This window comes from Xiphophorus hellerii, chromosome 9 (genome assembly GCF_003331165.1).
Source record: "Xiphophorus hellerii strain 12219 chromosome 9, Xiphophorus_hellerii-4.1, whole genome shotgun sequence".
Taxonomy (NCBI): Eukaryota; Metazoa; Chordata; class Actinopteri; order Cyprinodontiformes; family Poeciliidae; genus Xiphophorus; species Xiphophorus hellerii.
The window spans coordinates 6,732,092-6,750,949 of NC_045680.1; positions in this window are offsets into that span (position 1 = coordinate 6,732,092).

Below are 18,858 nucleotides of genomic sequence, written 5' to 3' on the forward strand. Positions count from 1 at the left end.
TATTAATGGTACACCAGCTTCTATAAAATATTGGATTTATTTCTGGGAATAATTTTAAGTTGCCCAAACTCCTCATATTATTTTTTATGTACATTTGTTTTGGAAAAGGTCTTTGAAAAAGGCATTTCTCTTTTTCTGCTGAATAAAAATAAGACTTTTCAAAGTGACTGCAAAAATATTATCTCTTGGTTTGTCTCTAACAATACCAGCATATTTTCTTAATTTGCTGATACTTTGATGTGCAGCAGAACAATCTGTTCAACCTCCAAAGAGTCTTTACTGAGTCCATCCTTCACTGGCTCTCCATCCACTGTAACACTTTATGAAGTACAGCTGCAGCTGTTGCAGCTAGACAACTTCAGAAGTGATGCAGCTTTTCAAGGTTGGCTGCTTCCTGGTCGAGGCGATATTAGCCTCTGGAGGGAGGTGGGCATCAATCTCACATGTCTCAAAGAACAAAAGGCTGCGTCTGCAACCTTGGAGGGTTTTCTTTTTCTTTATTTATATGCCTTTGCTTTTCTCTTTTTTTGTTCCTGCATATATCCTCCTGTGGGCTTCTTTAGAAACTTTGTAGGGTTTCCATAATTTCATATCACATCAGAAGTAAAGCGGAAGCTATCTTGAGACATCATGAAAAATTAACTAGAACTGTCCTTTTGAAAGGCATATTTACATTTGCACTCTGCGTTTGTCCAACATGAGGTCTGCTTCTTTTCTTTTAATGTGGACACTTTTTGAAAATCAGTGGGGTGTATTTCAGCAATAGATGGACTAAAGATAATACAACCACCACCATCAGAAAGAATATTATTTTAATTTAAATCTGAGGTCTGTCTCTCAACAAACTGCTTCACCTATTTTACATTTAAAAACACATAGCTAAAAAGCTAAATATATATTTAATTTCTAAGACATCATGTTCTTTTTAGTAATATCAGCTTCCGAAGCTCCTTTCCTGACAACCTTTAATGCTTGATGACTACCTTCGTATCTATAAAACATGATTAATTTGTTTTGGTTGATAGTGCAGCACATACTGAGGCCAAGTAAAAATAGCCTCATACCGCTCTCTTCCATTCTTCCTTAAGTTTCCTATTGTATCTCTTGTTTTGAGGCACAGCAACCTCTCTTTTACAAGGTCAGCCTCTTTGCATGGTACAGTTCTATGTTTCCACACTGAAGATATAATAAAGTCATCTGTTTGTTCTTAAGTTTTGCTTTTAATTACCACATCTTCCTGCGAATACCTTGTGGTACAGACATCGCTGAGGGAGGGGGAACCAAAACAAAAGAAAGGGTCTGACGACAAGAAAGAGACTTAGTGAGGTATCTGGATAAAAGCAAGTAAAGCAATAATGAAGGAAGGAAGCATGAGGGGAGAGGAGATATAAGAAACGCAGTGAAGTCTGTGGAAATACGTAGCAAGGGGAGGAAAGAAAGAATGAAAGAGAAAAAGAATAAAGGAGAAATGCAGGGCCAGAGCAGGAGGTACTTTCCATTCAAATTACATTTGTTTTCTGGCTCAATATTTTTTTCTTTTTATTATTCTGGCCACATAAAATAACTCTTTGCAGAAAGACTCCTGAACTCCAACCTTACTTACTCTCCAAACAGGTATCTCAGGTATCACCCCAGGGATCGAGTTCTAATTTTTCTAAATGATCAGTATTAGTTTTCTCTGATAGCTGTTGAAGGTTGTAAGCCATTTTGCTTAAGTTGGCAAACCATTTTCCATGGGTAGCATGTGAATTTGCATCAGTATGCAGCAAGATTAATTTGTTGATCTAACAATTTTGGGTTTTCACCTACAATCAATGTGCCCCACCCATTTCTCCTTTTTCCAAAGGTCCTGAAAGTCAAAAATTTGTTTTCTGTCAATGTCACATAACCAAATCTGCACCCTTTACATAGAACATATAGCTCAAATACTTCCAGTGTTGGGAATAGTATGCAGAGCCCTGCTGACACTCTAGTAGTCATGTTTTATTCAAAGTTATTGAACAGGACAACGTTTTCTTTATGGTTTTGCCCACGCATAATAACTAGAACTGCATTAAATTCAAACGCTAAATGTTTCTTGAGTAAATGAAACGTAAAAATGATAACAATAACCTTAAATCTTAGCATAATATTGAAAATTATACTGACAAAAACATCATTGCAGGCTCAAGATGTGAATTTATAGAAGACTTTGGTGTTAAGTGTTTAGTTAAACACATATTTAGAAATAATTTTAAAAGCTGACTGCATTTGATCCTTGGTAAAGTGGGAGAGAGCAGCTGAAATAGTATAATGTTCAAAATGTTATGTTTCTGAAGGACAACTTTTTTACACTCAAAAATAACCAAATGATATTGAAGTATTTCATAAATCAGATTTAGTCATATAAAAACAAAGTAATGTAGATATTATAATGCCAGTGTTAACTTAGACACATATTTACAATAATGGGAATTGTTATTTATTTATTTCATTCCAATGCTTTGAACTGTATAATACATCATGAATGATAACAATCTTGAACATTTTTCCTTACCAAACCAAATGAAAACATCTTTTCCGGAGATAAAACTTGACTTTATTGCAGACTGTAATTGTAGGCTATGTGTCACATCAGATGCATGTTTAGATGCAGTTTCCTTAATGTTATTATCCCTGAATTGGAAGAATGTATTAATATAACAAAACATGTTTAAATATATTTTGGGACAACATATGTATTGCTAACATGCAAAAGTGTACAAGGGACATTATAGTGCCCAAAGTCCAGAGAGCTAAGAGCTGCACAATCACAATAACCTGCACTATACATTAATGAATGAGCATGGTAAGATATTCTACTGTATGTTTTAATAAACTTTTAAATCCTGACTCGTTAGGGGAAAATTAATGTTTTTAATAAACTCGGTTTAGGGTTCAGAAATCTCTGCTAGCTCTACTTTAAACAAAAAAAGAAATACTGTTTGAGGGGGAAGATCTTGTTTTATGATGACAGACTTCTTTGCTGCACGGTATCCTTCATGCACCTTTGCCAGCAAGTTAGAGAAATTTCAATAAATAGTCCTCATGTGACAGTGTCTTTAACTAGACAGAAACAAAACAAGCCTGACAGCGCTCAGGGTATTTTTTCCTTTGAATTTGGTCATTATTCTGCACAGAGCTGAGAGGAAGCCAAGTGTGGCAGGTGAGAGCATCTCGACTAGACAGCTGTCAAAGCCACTCTGAATGGAAGGGCAGTGCGGGAGAGCAGCGTCACCACCAGTGGCCTCGCTGCTTTGACTGGTAGGAAGCAGGTACAGTTGGTGTACAGAAAACTCAAACAGAAAGGAAACGTAACGCTCACATGCACCTGCATGGGTGGCTTTGTTGCCATGGTATCAGGTGATTGATCCCCTGAGTTAAGTAGAGGGAGAGATAGAATATTAATGATGGGGAAGAAGCTGTGGTGGAGGAGGGAAGCAATGGCATGGTGGGTGAGAAAAACAACTAATAGAGGCTCGCATCGATGTGCCGAGGGAGGGATAAATGAAAACAGCATGTAGTGTGTTTTGTGTTTGGCTAAGTCTGTGAGGACACATTGAAACACTGAAGCCTTTTATTGCTTCATGTGAACTGCTGTTCTCAGCTTATTGTGTGGAAGACTGTAATGTTATAAACCAAGCAGGCTTATGAGGATTTAAGTAAATCTATACATTCTGAGACTATGATCGCATCCCAGAAGACTTTCTGTTTCCATATTGGTTTATGATTAAAGCTTCATGCTCCACATTATTTAATGAAGACGGTGATTCCTCATAAAAAGTGGAACCCAGGTGAGATGGTTGTCTCTATTATCCAAAGAAGGCCATTTATTATAAAACTGGTAGTAAAACTGATCATTAAGCACAGCTAAGACAAGAATATAAATAAATGAATAATCAAAACGTGAAAGCTAGCCGGGCAAATGCAGATGAACAAAGGGTGACCTTGTTAGATCTTTCTGAGTTATTCTGAGCTCCTGGTAGAAAAATATATCATTTTGGCATTTTCAACAACATTCAGTATCAGGGAACAGAACCTTTAGTGGACACGACTTTTGTTTATATAAAGGATGAAAGGCTGGGATTCAAATTCAGGACTTTCTTTCTCTGCAACTGAGCAACTGTGCAGTCCAACCACTGAACACATTTACTTAAATAATTATTATTACTGTCACTAAGACTGCCAGACAGTAAAACAATGAGGGTAGGTGTTCACCCCTTATTCTGCTGGTCACTGGTTCGATCTCCACCCGTCTCTGTTGTTGTGTCCATGGGCAAGACATTTCACACCTTGGCTCCTGGTAGTGGCCAGAGGGCTGCATGGCAGCTTCTGTCAGACTGCCCAACGGCAACTGTGGCTACCATCCTCTACTATCTTCTGATGATGATGTCCACCATCAGTATATGAGTGTGTGGATGAATGGGTGGATGATGACTGATTGTAGAATGAAGCGCTTTGTGGTCCTCTGGACTTGATAAAGTGCGTTGCAAATACAAGTGCAGACGACGAACTTTAGATATGAGAGCGGACAAGGAAGTATAAATTGAACTGACATAAACCTACACAGCAAATGAATTGGGAGGATGTTGTTTTGACCATGATGTGCCACTTGTGTTAATATTCAAATACCAAAGTTCTGTTTCCACAGAGAAGTGGTTGAAGATGTCACGTAAGCCATCACCACACACAGCCATGGGGTGAGAAAGTATAAAAACCCATGGAAAGGGGAACAAAGTGTTCTTAGTCTCCGGTGCTGAAGTCAAGCCAACATGAAAATACAGACAGAAGATCAGCAGAGGACCGCACCCTGGAACCACGGGGAGATGAAGACTCCGCACTGCTAGAGGGGGACAAGACCAATCGGCCCTCAACCCTGGTTACTGATTTGACTGCCGCTCTGCGCTCAACCCAAGGATCTTAAGGCTGATGCAAAAGACTTGCTGAATGGACAAAGATCACTGAGTGATGAAGAACTGAGTCTTCGGAAGACAACAACCAGTTCTGTTTTGCTTCTATTCAGAAGAGGATTTTGCTGTACAAGGACATAGACTCTGACCAAGGACCCCAAAACCTTCAGTTGCCGAGATCATCCACCATCTGGGTATGAGTTGAACTGCACCCCAAAGCCTAGCTCAGTAAGTTAGTGACACAGTTTAGGGAAAGAGGATAGGGAAGGATGAATGTGATTTTAATACTTTTTATTCTAAATCTGTAATCATTGATAATTAACCTGTTTGTCAGCACCCCTGCTAAAAGCTTGCTTGATAAAGACAAATTTAAATTCTAATGAGATTTGTGGACAGTCAAATGAATTGAGTCATCTACTGAGTATGGTTCTTCTAATTAATGTAAAATCCATGAGCATGTTTTTAGAAATGTGGTGGTGTTACCCTGCAACCTCGGATGGCTGAGGGTAATGTAGTAGGTGATCTTCCCTCAACGTGTGATGCTGCGATATAGAAAAGACGAGACACACACGTTGAGCTCCTTTTACCTTCAACAGGAAGATTTATTCTTCTGGTGATGACCGTACTCCATATACAACACTACATATGCAATACTTCATATCAAATACTTCAGGTATCACTGTATAACTTCAACAAATAACCCTTCGATTCAGTACATTACAAATGACTGCAATATCCCTTTAAACCGAACGAGAATTATTTTAACATGCTCCATCATGAATTTTATTGAATGACAAAATACTTTAGATAGATTTTAATTACCAAAACCAATTAGCTTTGTTTTAACGCAAATAACTTGTCCCTTTCCCTCAGACCTTTTATATTTTTAACTTTCAAAATAAAAATATATGGATTTGCTTTTAACTATTTTAATAGCTTTTACAATTTTTATTCTGCACAACATATACTCATTGAGTTTGCCAACGACATTGTTTCTGTGTTATTGAAATAACCCATAAAGAAAAGACACCAGAAAAATATCTTTTACCGTTTCCAAAAGTAAAAAATACAGTAGGTTCAAAATGAACTCAATCTCTAGTCCTTCAACTGTTTCTCAGCTAGCTTAACACATGTACAATGTTCGCTCGCATTAGCATTAGTTAGCCTCCCGAAATACGTCCCGTTTTCTACACAATGTCCATCCAAAGCTGTACAAAGTGATCCAACAGTTGATTATCGAGTCTATAACCTCATAATTCTTGGACACCACATTTATGCATCAACATACATTTCAGTGACGTGCGGTCAGGGGAGGCAGGTGAGGCAGAGCCTCACCTGTAATCATGGAAAAATAATAATGATAAAATCATTTATATTGCTATTTTCACCCTGTGATTTGTACTATACCTATTTTTCATTTAATTTAAAAAAGTTCAGATTATGTTTTCTTCAAAATCGCTGAATTTCTGCATTTTCCCATTCAAATGCTCGGAAGCGAAGCTGGTGAGGCAGCAGCGAGCTGAGCCTCACCTGGGATTGCGCAACTTCTCGCTAACTGCACTGGCTGCCATTCTGAGAGCATGTTCGCCAATAAAATGGCTAAAAAAACATTTAATGTATGAACTGATTTTCCATAATTTAACTTATGTATATAATGTACAGTTTTTTTTTTGTCACCAATTGTGTGTGTAACGTGTTTCATGTGCTGAAGAGCGATCAGAAACGGCAGAGAACAGATTCGAGGTGAGGCAGGCAGTTCTCTTGCCTCATGGCAGGAGGCGCTCATGATCCCAGACATTGTGATTCCACAACTGCAGAGTAAGATACTGTAAGCGAGCTAGCCATGGAGCTAGCCATACAATAAGGTCAAGTGCAGCGATATATTTATAGTTTTCTCCTCTTACCACAGCAATTAATTAATAATCGCAAAATAATACTACAACAACACTACGGCAACAGACTGAATGTTCTGCTTTTTGCGTGGGAAATATTTGAGTGTTTTTTATTGTGTCGTTGTTGTCAGTTGCTGTGGCAACGAGTCTGTGCGTAGCTGCGCTGATACCGAGAGCGACAAAAGACGTGGTTTTGAGTTGTACTTTAACGGGTTTCCCCTTCGCTGTGGAGCACAGCACGAAATGAATAATATCTACATGTCCAAGTTTGATTGAGTGAACGGAAATAGTCTTTTTGCCCTCCAGCGTTGTCCACATGCGCGTAATTTCCTTACATAAACAATAACATGCAGGGGGTCTATATTTGTAAATCTGAATATGATTAAGTCAGTGCCTCACCAGCTATGAACCTCACCGCACGTCCCTGATACATTTTTACTGACCTGCGATATAGAAAAGACGAGACACACACGTTGAGCTCCTTTTACCTTCAACGGGAAGATTTATTCTTCTGGCGTGCTCAATCTTTTCTTGGTCACTAACGCGTCAGCGCCCCTAGCGGCCATGTGTAGAATTGCACGGACTAACTGAAATAACACTAAAGAACTTATTACGATGAGAAATTAAAGATACAAAATGAAAAAATTATGTTGGGGTGTCTATTTTCTTACTTCTTGGTTTTGTTTACTAACAACTTGTTTTTCACCCCTCTACAGTGGCTTCAGACGTTTCTTTAGTGTAAAATAATGACCTTGAGACTTATGTTGAGTCACTAAAAATGGTCTAGTCTGTAACAAATGCTCATTGTTGATAGGGAGAGAGCTAACGTTAACAAGAGTGGTTATTGGAGTTATGCAGTTGCAGGGCTACTCAGCTGATTGATTCATTAACTGAAAAAGGTCATAACTTTTGGAATGAAGGTAGTTAAAGGCTACATGAGTCTCTCTCAACACCAGCTTGAATAGATTATCTCCCCTAAACCTGTTCAGAGTAATACTCGAGGGTTTCAGAGATTTTCCGGACCTGTTAGACGGAGAGTTGGTCAGTAGTCAGTCCGTGAGAGTTGTGAGGTTTTGAGCTGGGCTGGCTATTGCGCAATAACAAGAGGAACTGATATTATATTGCTGCAGATAGGGAAGTTACCTTTTGCAGCAACCTCATTTTTACGTCTTTGATGCAAACTGCAGATGGCACAATGCTCTTTTATTTAGCTCCATGCAAAACTTGTAAAGTATCCCTCTGAGAATGCATAAAAAAATGTGATATAATAAAAGGATGAAAGACTCAAAAGCACCAACTCAAAGGTTTAGCATTTCATGCAAATGTAGTCATTACTGTAATGATGGTTGTTGTACCAGCATGAAGCCATACCTGTCAAGGTGACAATTACCATGTGCTTAGTGTTCTTCAAGGCTGTACTGGATCTGTACTGCAGAATTCATTTCAGTATCTAAACTCATGGTTGGTTGATGTACTTTCAAAGAATGCATCCAGAATGTGATACTCGGAATCTTCATTATATTTTGTTGCACAAATTATGTTAAATTCTAACAGTAATGAGATGCCTGCTGCATAGTTCTGTCTTTTCAACCACTGATGAGTAAGTTCCCTTTTTACTAATGAGTAACAGGAACCTAAACTGCTTTTTCATAGCAAACTATAAAAAGAAAATGTATTAAGATAAAAAACAATGTGGGCTTTATTGTTATTTTTTACTCTAAATAAACGTCTTTTTTTTTAGAAGTTTATTTAGAATAATCAGATGTGATGAGAGGTCATGATCACAGTTTGACAAATTACAAAGACTTCCTCTAAGATGAATAAACTTTACAGATCAGATTTGAGAGGCAAAAAAACGAGTTGGAAGATTTAACTTGGATTATAAATTTCTCGAATGTGAAGCCAGTAGAGCATCTCTGGAACCGAGACCTCGACTCACAATTTACACGACAAAAATGATCTGCTGCTAATATCCTGGACTCAGGTAGCACAGCACACCTTCAGTGGTTTAATGTGGTTTACGCCTTGATGGGTCGAGGCAGTTTGACAGCAAAATAGAATAAACAACTATTAGACGTGATGTCCATAATGTTATGTCGAACTAGTGCATGAAGTTTATATTGTTTATTGATTCCAAACACAATCATGTATCTTTGTCTCTATTCGTTGCTACTCTTATGAAGATTCAGGACAGAGTTAAAAACTAGCTGTTTGTGTGTCTGTGTTCAAATCTTTTATCAAACCGTTTATCAAACGTTTATCTCTCCCTGGGAGAGATGGGAAATGCATCTCTCCCATGGAGATGTCTTGTGACAAAAATATTTCAAAGTCATCAGAAAGTAGCTTTCAACATGACAGTAAGCATCATGTTGTAAGATGCCAGTTTAAATGACTGAGGAAAATAGTTATTATTCATTGGATCCGCTTTGAAAGGTCAGCATTTTACTTTGCTGACCTTTGCTGACCACCAAAAGTAATTATATAAAAACTATTCTCTTTGATGAAATTTAATGAATTATTTTCCGCACTATATTATCTAATTTATAACATATATTTGGTAGACAACAAAATGTGTCTTTCTGCTAATTTGAATAAAGACTGTTTGGAAAAAAAAGTTTTTCCTATAACCAAACATTGAGTAGTTCATTGATTTAAAGTGATTTTTTAATTTTTTTTTTATTTTGTCTTTACTATGTCGCAATAACAAATGCTGTCACAAGCAATGTTTTGCTTGAGGTTACATTCACAATAAATGTTTGCATCTAAATCTGAGTAAGATGCATATGAAATAAACTTCTTTTAGAGGCAGCATGTACATGCATACAAAATAATTATCCATGAAAACAGAACTGTTATTTTTTTTTACACATTTTGAGGTGGCTTTCTTCATCATCAGGTAAGAAACCTGTCATTACAGAGAGGCTGTAACAGCTGAAAAATCTGTCAGTTGTCAGTGGGCATACGAACCGTGGCTTCCAGTCACTCTGATCAAATGCTTGTGATTCAAAAGAAAGAAAAAAAAACATCTTTCCTTCCAAAGCATATAAAAATAGAAGCGTGGTTACATGAAATTATTCAGTCAGTCACACATTTTCTTGCAAAATAAATAAATAAATAAAATGCATAAAAGAACATTTATTATCCAGCACCTGATTTCTGAAAACTGTAATGCATAAATTATTAACAGTTTGTCTTACATGAGCAGCTTCAAGTGAATAAAGCTACTCCTGTGAAGAAATCTTTTCTTTCTCTCTCTCTTTTTTTTTTTTACTGTTATATAGTTTTTGAGAACAATGAGTCTCAACTTTCTGAAAACTTTCTATGTCTATATGACTTCTGGTCAATAGTGATGCAACTCCACAGAGCCAACTTGGACACACGCAATCCCACAACTTCCTTTATTTATTTATTTTTTGCTGATGTGCCTCCCCATGAAGAAGATTATTGTGCTTCTGACAAAGTGTTTAAGTTGCTGCAAGGTCAACGTTACTGCTGCTTCTGATAAAGTGACACACAGAGACAGGGAGCTCAGCTCAGGGGGTTCTGAAGCCAGCAGATAAAACTGCACAGGAAGATGGATTCTTAAAAAAGATAAGAGGAAAAGAAGTATGGGAAGAAAAAGGAAGATACATCGCCAGCTTCTAGGACCAACAGGACGTCATCTGTGATTGCTGCAGGCCACCCACACAGGCAGAGCAGCAGCGACAGGCTGTTTACTTATCTGCCTTGGCCCTTGGAGCCTCAGGGGTCGAAGATTATTAGAGATAAATGCAGCATTTTCACTCTGATGTATGGCGTTGGTTTGTGGTACTGCTAGGTTTTATTGCTTTATTGCAAGTGTTAGATAAGACTCTCTTTGGACAAAAGAAGTCTTGGGATAAAAGTAAAAAAAATGGGTAGCCTAATAATACAAACAAAAGCAAATAATTGCTATATTTAGACAATATATCTAAAACAAGATCAATAGCTTCTGAGGCTTTTATTGGTTCAAAGCCGCAGGTAAAGATTTCAACTCTTAGCTGAGCAAATTTCTTTCAAAAGTCACGTTCACATGTTAAACTTTGAGGCGCTGACAGAACAACACAACCCTGCCCTCTTGAGGCAAACGAAGAAACTGCACACATTGCACCTTCACAAGCAGAAATAATAATAACGTTAATTTAATATAGTGAAATAAGCATCAAATGTGTCGGACAATTATATATTTAAAACCTAGGATGTTCTACAAGACATGTCAAGTATTTAAAAAGAATGAATATTACACCTTTGATTAGGGAGACTCATGATCCATGAACACTTTTGACACTTTAAAATATTCATAGTAAATACTTCCTTTGAAAGAGCAGTCATCTGGTAATGTGGTAAAGTGTCATTTGGGAAGACATACTGACACACAGGGTTACTACCAAAACTTTACATAAGTGTGGATGTGTAAATATTCTGAGGGCAGAGGATGAACGGGATAATTATTTAACATGTGCCATATATTATCATTTTAAGGTTAAGCTTGTCTTGCGGTTGTATGTCGATTGGGCAACTACAAAGCAACATAACAAGGTGGCGCTGACCTTATTTGTAAAGGACCAGAGCACTTCATGTTGTGGAGTGATACAAATCAGGGGAAGCAGGGATCAGGAAGTGTCTCAGCATCTTCCAGGGGGCCTTTTTATTTGCCATCTTGTATGAAGAGCTCCAGGATTACCGTGCTCAAGGAGCTGTGAAATCTCCTCTGACACCTTGGGCGTCTGAAACAACTGGTGTCGCCTCTCCTATCACAGAAACACACACTGGCCACCGTCCATCCTGAATAACAAGGAGAAAAACTGCCCCAAAGCCCTCACACACAAACCATCTCTCAAGCCCAGCACACACACACACACCGACACACAATCTCTCACACACAAAGTCAAAAAGAATCCGGTCCTGTCCTTTTTAAATTTCTAAACCCTAACCTGACATGTCACCAATCCAATTTGTGTCAACTGCGGTCCTTCTACCCATCGCCTCAACGACAAGAACAAAAACAGCTATTCGTGTTGACAGCAGTCAGGAGAATACTTACTCGCCACATTGTCGTAACCTTCCCTAAAACAAATGTCACCGTCAATAGCCCGGCACATCTCAGCTGACACATGCAATGCCCGGTCTTTCAGCGGAGATATTTGAAAACTAGAGATGACACAGGAGTGGGAGGGGATCGCAAAATTCATTTAAATTGCACAAATATGGGATTTATGGTTTTGATTTTCTTTGGTGTAACCCTAAATCTGGGTGTCAACAGTCTGAATTGCCCTGAAATTAAACATGGTGGTACTGTTGTTGGTGCATGTTTTCCAGGATAACAACAACTAGATGACTTATATTTTAAAGAGTTTGGCATCTTATTGAATTTGAAAAAGTTTAAAACCTTGAGCAAGTTTCTCCTAAAAATGACATATATTATGATTTTGATACTTAAACTTTTGTTCTATATATCAAAATTACAAGCCTACCAAGACATGATCATCCACCTAAGCTGACAATCGGTGATGGGAGAGTATTAATCAGAGAAACAGCATTTTGTAGCAAGTAGAAAGACATGTTTTGTCAGAAAAGGTAAAAGAAGTCATTTTTAAAATTTTGAAACGAAGTGATGCAGGGGTGTTAATATGTGGAAGAAGGCACCCTGGCTTGATGAGAAAAAAACTGAACTGTTTTGTACCACATTTAAAATGTTTTGTTAAAGAAAATTAACTCTGCATGTCAAGTCTATAACACTCTTTTCAGATTTTTAAATCTGTTTTCCTACCATTTTAAAATTAATCATTACTTTTGTTGGTATTGTTAATAAAACACACATTAAACCCATTGGGTTCTCAGCTGCTATGGGAAAGATTAATCTTATCAATAATTTCCTAGGTTTTGTGTCAGTACCTACCATCCAGATTATTCACTTAGAGGTGCAGTTCTGACACTGCCAGTAAAAAAGGGAATTACCAAAGTCATTAAGATAATTTTCTTTGGATTAGAAAGAGTCATTAAATATTTCAGAGTATGGATCTTTTAAAATGGAATTACTATAATAGTTCTAAAAATTTTGAGTCATAGTTGTGACGACACGAAGAGAGAAGTTGATATTCAATCATCAAAAAAGGTTGTGTTGTCAATTTTCTGTCTGCCCCTATCCTTTCTATAACTCTTTTGAACTTAATTAGCATCTCATAGCATCACACATTGTTCTTTATTTATTTTTCTTTCACAATTTTTTGAGACAATGCTGCCTCTAAACAAAACACATGCATGATTGCGCTCTGACAACCAATCGGCAACCTGAGTCATGAGAGTAATCAGGAACGGCTGATTGTCCACTGGAGGAGGTGGGGAGAGGAGGAAAATACGGTGCTGCTAACACAATTCATGACAGCCTCTCGCCAACTGATTACAGCTCCAAGCTAAAGCATGTGGCAAACAGACATTGCATCAGAACATGCTAGTATTGGACCAAGTGTAGTATGCATGTTCGGCTCACAGCTATATACACTTGCGGCGATGGGAGAATTACATATCTATAAGGGCTCCAGATGAGTTCGGGGATTTTTCTTCTCACAGTAATGATTAATAGTGATGGTCTCACAAATTGTTCCATTGCTGCAGTTGTTTTGCACTTGGAAACCATTGTATTTTTGAGAGTAGCGGTTAGATATGCATTCAGTGATGAAATTCGGATGCAGGAAAATTGAAAGAGCCTAGATTGATTTTGCAAACCAGACCCATTAAGAACTTTGATGTGAAATGACATTCTCTGAGCCCAAACAATACAGAAAGATCTGGAAGCGTTATCTCATTTCACCTCTAACCTTGTGTACTCCCACAGTGTGCTTGTTGCCACCTGCACAAAGATTGCCTCTATTTTTAGTTGCGCTTAGTTCAGTCTGGTCCCCAGACCATTTTCTAGCATGTTGCGCTCTGACTCATTTTATAAAATTGGGTCACATATTTGTTCTGTACTTCTTGACCTCATAACAATTTTGCCTTTCAAACTGGCCACCAGCAAACCATAAATGTACATTTTTGGGATCCAGTGTCATCCTATTTTGACTAATAATAAAACCATTTACCATTAAAATGGATATAAATTGTTGAACCAGACTTAAGACGGTTTCAGTTTTCAGGGCTTTAATTGACTTCTTAAAAACTCTTTGTAGTCTTATAATTGAAATTTGCTGCAATTTAAAAGATGAAAGAAACACCCAGCAGTTCATATTTTTTACTTTTTCCAAACTAGATATGTGAAGCTTTTTATTTATTGTGCCAGTGAAAATCTACGGAAGAGAAGCAGAGCCAGCGAGGGAGCCTGCTGGGACCAAACCAGGTGCTCTTGGATTCCAATCACATGCAGCTCGCCCTGTGGGCCTGGATGTGTGGACTCTGTCACACACTCATTGAGGTTTTCTCTGAGCTGCATTGCTTTATTACAATGGGGAATAAAGTTGCCATCAGGGTTTTAACCAAATTTCGTACCTGCAGTCAAATAGTGGAGGTAGTACAACAATAAAGCGGCCTATCTTGGTGTATCTAGTCAGACTAGACACAATGAATTATAACTTGATGTCCAGTTGATTTTGAAACTTCACTTCCATACAAAGAAAAAGAAAAATATATTTTTCTGATAGTTTCATTTTAACATTTCATAAATGTCTAAACGAAATAAGTATTTGATCCCCTACAACTAAGCCAGAACTTTGGCTAGTTATTGTTAAGGTAAAGGTAATTTTATTTATATAGCACATTTTCAGCAACAAGAAAATACAAAGTGCTTTACAGGAATTAAAATGCAAACAAAATAACAAACCAAAGGAAAGAGCAAAATAAGAAAAAGCTAATAATGTTGTTCCACAGTAATTAAGCTAGATATTCAATGTGGCAAAAAACCCGACAACTTACCATCTGTAAACTTATAACTTCATATTCTAGTATTTGCCATAGCATCTAATAACTATGCAGACTTCTTTATTTCCTCTCGTAGGTGTACAGCCAATCAGCACAAAGGAAAATAAATGCTGCTCTCAGATTGGCTGCTTTGAAAATCCCAGCCAGTCAAGTAACATTGTTCCTAAGTATTTCTGACAGTAACTTGGACTTAGGTTTCACAGAAAAATGTACAAAAAATTTGAACTATGAACCACGATCCACTTTATATGTATTGTGAGTCATAATATGAGAGTCTTTTGCAATAAATTCTTCATCACAACAGGGATAGAACATCATAGGGGAAAGAGTGAATCTCTGCAAGGCTGGAGTGGCATACATTCCTGCCTTGCTGTTGTAGATATTCTGAAACGGAAGAAACATAAAATTAGTGTCAGTTGCCCTTACTCTGTAGCTCCATGAAAGGTCTTGCCTCTTGGGGTGAGGATGGTCATTAGAGAGTGTAGCTCTCTAATGAGAGAGAGCTACACTCTCTGTGCTAGCACTGTGTACTGCTAGCACACTACACAGTAATGGATTGAAATATTCTCTCTCTCTAGCACATCTGCAGGCATCATAAGTTTTATAGTGAATTATCTAAATGACTCAGAGAAGGCTTACATGAGAGATGGCTGCTCATGTAAAAACCATTATTGAGTTCTTTGGTATCAATTCAACATTGCATTTTTGGAAAAAATAAAATAAAAAATATCTATAAATATATACAACCATCAAATTCATGGCATAATCCTGGATAAGAACCTTGTCTTTTTAACCAAAAAAATGAAGATGAGTTTTGGATGAATTTTCCATCATTACAATGACCTAAAGTATGCAACCTAGACAAGTGGCTTATTAAGGTCAGTCTTCAGACCTCTATCCTTTGAAAATCTACAGTGTAGGCTCATGGTTTGAGTTGCCATGTAGCAGCCAGGAAACCTGAAACCACCAGAGGAAACCCAAGTGTAGCAAGAACTAATTTGTTTTCAAAATGAACAATTTGCTGTGACAGTCATCTTTTCAAGAGGAGCATTCCCCAATTTTTCTCTGACAAACATTAACAGCACTCCCCCGTACCGCCCCCAAAAAACAGCCAAACTTCACAAGAAATTTCAGAATTGCAGGACTTGTCACACCGTGTACATTAATTGCTATTGAGATGAACATTTATGCATTTTGACATTGCTGGCAAACTAGTGAGCAGGGAACCAATTGGATTATTTGCTACCAAATCCAAGCCCTGGACAAAAAGTTTTGTCGATAATAGCAAATTACTTAGGTAAAGAGGTTTCATAACAATTCATCATAACAATTTCATATAATATTGTAGATTTAATATTTATTGTTATCAAGGGCACTGTTTTATTCTTATATATAAGAATTAAGGTTTTTATATCCAAAATTAACTTTTAATTAACTTTTAATAAAATCATAAATTTTATCTTTCCCTGGCTGCAGTTCAGACTTGAACCTGTCAGCCGTAATCAGCCAAAATGAAAGTCAGTGCAAACCCCCCTGTCTGCAGCCCCTCTTGACTGACGGTATTATCAACACATCGAAATAGAAAATCTCCACATGCTGTAAAAGCAAAGGAGGAACTACAGTCAATCTCCATTCCTGACTGAAACTCACACAGATTGAAAAATAACAGTGACACAAATTTAATAGATTGTCATGGCAAGCGTTAAAGATTTTAGTATTAGTTTATTGATAAACTGACCAAAAATGAAATATTACGTGCTCCCCTAATTGCCTGTTAAGCAGAAACTCAGCAGCACTCAATCAAGCTATGGCCACGAGCTACACTTTGATCAATAGAGACAAGAACTGCGATTTTTCCTTGTAGCTTTCAGGCATGAAGTAGGTTGTAACAGCAGAAAACACCATAAACACAAAGCAAAAAAACTTTAGGCTCATCAGATGTTCTTTTCTAAATTTAAGATGAAAGGACATGAAAAGGAACTTTTCTTGCACTTCATTTGGTTCACACAAAAAGTATTTAAAAAAAAACTGTGAAGCACACATGACTAGTCCATGTCTTCCTCATACTATATTTACAAATCAGCATAAGGAAGAATGTTTTCCCTATAAAGTGGAAAAAATGGACATAACAAAAGAAGTAATTATTTGATTTAAAACATTTTTAAATTAGATGAAACTGAAAATGTTACTTCTTGGACACACCAACACTAAAATAATCACTTTTATTATTTTTTCTCTGAAACAAAGAATTTCAAGATTTACACTTTAGGTTTAATCTGGTTTAGGGGAGAAAAAAAAGAAAGACAAATATCTACAGAACTATGTTTTGTCAATACTTCATGATATACTGGTGTACAATGTAGGACAAATTTACAAATCAATTGGATAAAAGTGTGCATAATAATATTCTTAATCAGGAATAAAGCAGAGAAGTGATGTGTATCAGACTGGTTCAGTGTTACAATTAAGGTTCTGTATCCCAGCATTCTCTGATAATGTCCAATGTAATTAATTTTTTAAAGTGACAATCCATCTCTTCCTTCTGATGGTCGTTTTTTTTCTTTTTGCTAAAAACTAGCTTTGAAAAGCCATACACCTTTTTGTGATTTTCATTAGCATCCTAGAAGTACAGATTAGTTCTTATCAGACAATCATTTGCCCCACATGTGGAGTTTTTCTTTAATCCCTCCAGAGAACAAGCATGTGCTGCACATGTGGGGTTTCTCCAGCCATGCTTAAACACAAATGAAATCAGGGGGATTTGAGGCAGTGAATTTCTGATAAGAATGAATGTGATAGTCTCTATTTGGTATGCTGGGATTGGCTCTGACCTCATATAACCCAGACAAGGAAGAAATGACATGAATAAATGAAGTCCACTGAGACTCTGTGAATGTTTCTACAGGTTTATAATGCAATGTCAACAACTTACCCCATGCTGTCTCTAATTTGTCACAATGAAGCATCACAGGACTAATGACAATGAGATGGAAGATATAGATCACTCTAATGACTGCTCATCCTTTTCCATAGACAAATTATCCTATCCACAGTGCAAAGTCCATTTTCTGAGTAATCGTAGACAGTTTTGGGTTCCTCTCTTTTCTTCTCTGTAAAATCTTGCACCGATAGTTTTACAATGACAGCCCTTCACAATGGGTTCAGTGAAATTAAATTAGCATTCATTACATCTGTGTGATAAATGATGTGCTCCTCTATTATTTTTTTGAATTATATGTATTTCTGCAGTGTTCAGTGGTGCAAATCCATCTACAAACAATTTGTCACCCAATGCCAGCTCCACACGTCAGCTTTTCACTGCGGCTTGAAATGTTTCTGCATGCGTCATTACCAAAGTGTTGTACATGGGAGCTGGGACACATTTTCTGAAAGCGCCATTTACTTTAGGCTATTTTATATTGTTATCACTTAAGTGTTGAGGTTGGTGAAGCTATTTTCTTTTTAAAATATTAAACTTCAATTTTACCGTAAGTCTTGCCTTTGTCCAGTTGCATAAAAAAAAACCCACTGGAAATGTACTATGAAGTAATCTGCCACTCCTTTTATATTTTATTTGCCCAGTAACAGAAGTTGTATATATTTTTTAGTCATAAACCATAAAAAAAGGCCTGAAGCCGGCACTGTAAGCCTTTTAAAGACCATTACCATGGCAACGATTTAGCCAATCACAGAGAATCAGTTTTTAATCTTCCTCTATGACCACCCTTATTGGTGGTCACCTGCAAATAGTTGCAGCACCTGCAACTATTTGCAGGTGCTGCAGCATTTTACTTGAGTTTTATCTCATTTTAACTCATTTATTAAAATTCAATTTCTCTAGCACTTATTATGACTTGATTTGCTTCAAATATGATTCTAAGACATTTAGTCTACAGCGTCAACATAATAATTAAAGTATATGTGAATTAAAAATTATGAGTTCATTTCTATATCCATGGCATTTATTTATTTTTTTTTTAGACAAAGAGTTTCCTCCTCAATGGTCAAGGTAATCTAAATGCTGCCTGGCTGTTTTTTGTCTGAACTGCTGATGTATTTGATGGTGTAAAAGCATTCTGAGATTTTGCATATATCTCTCCTTCCTGAAA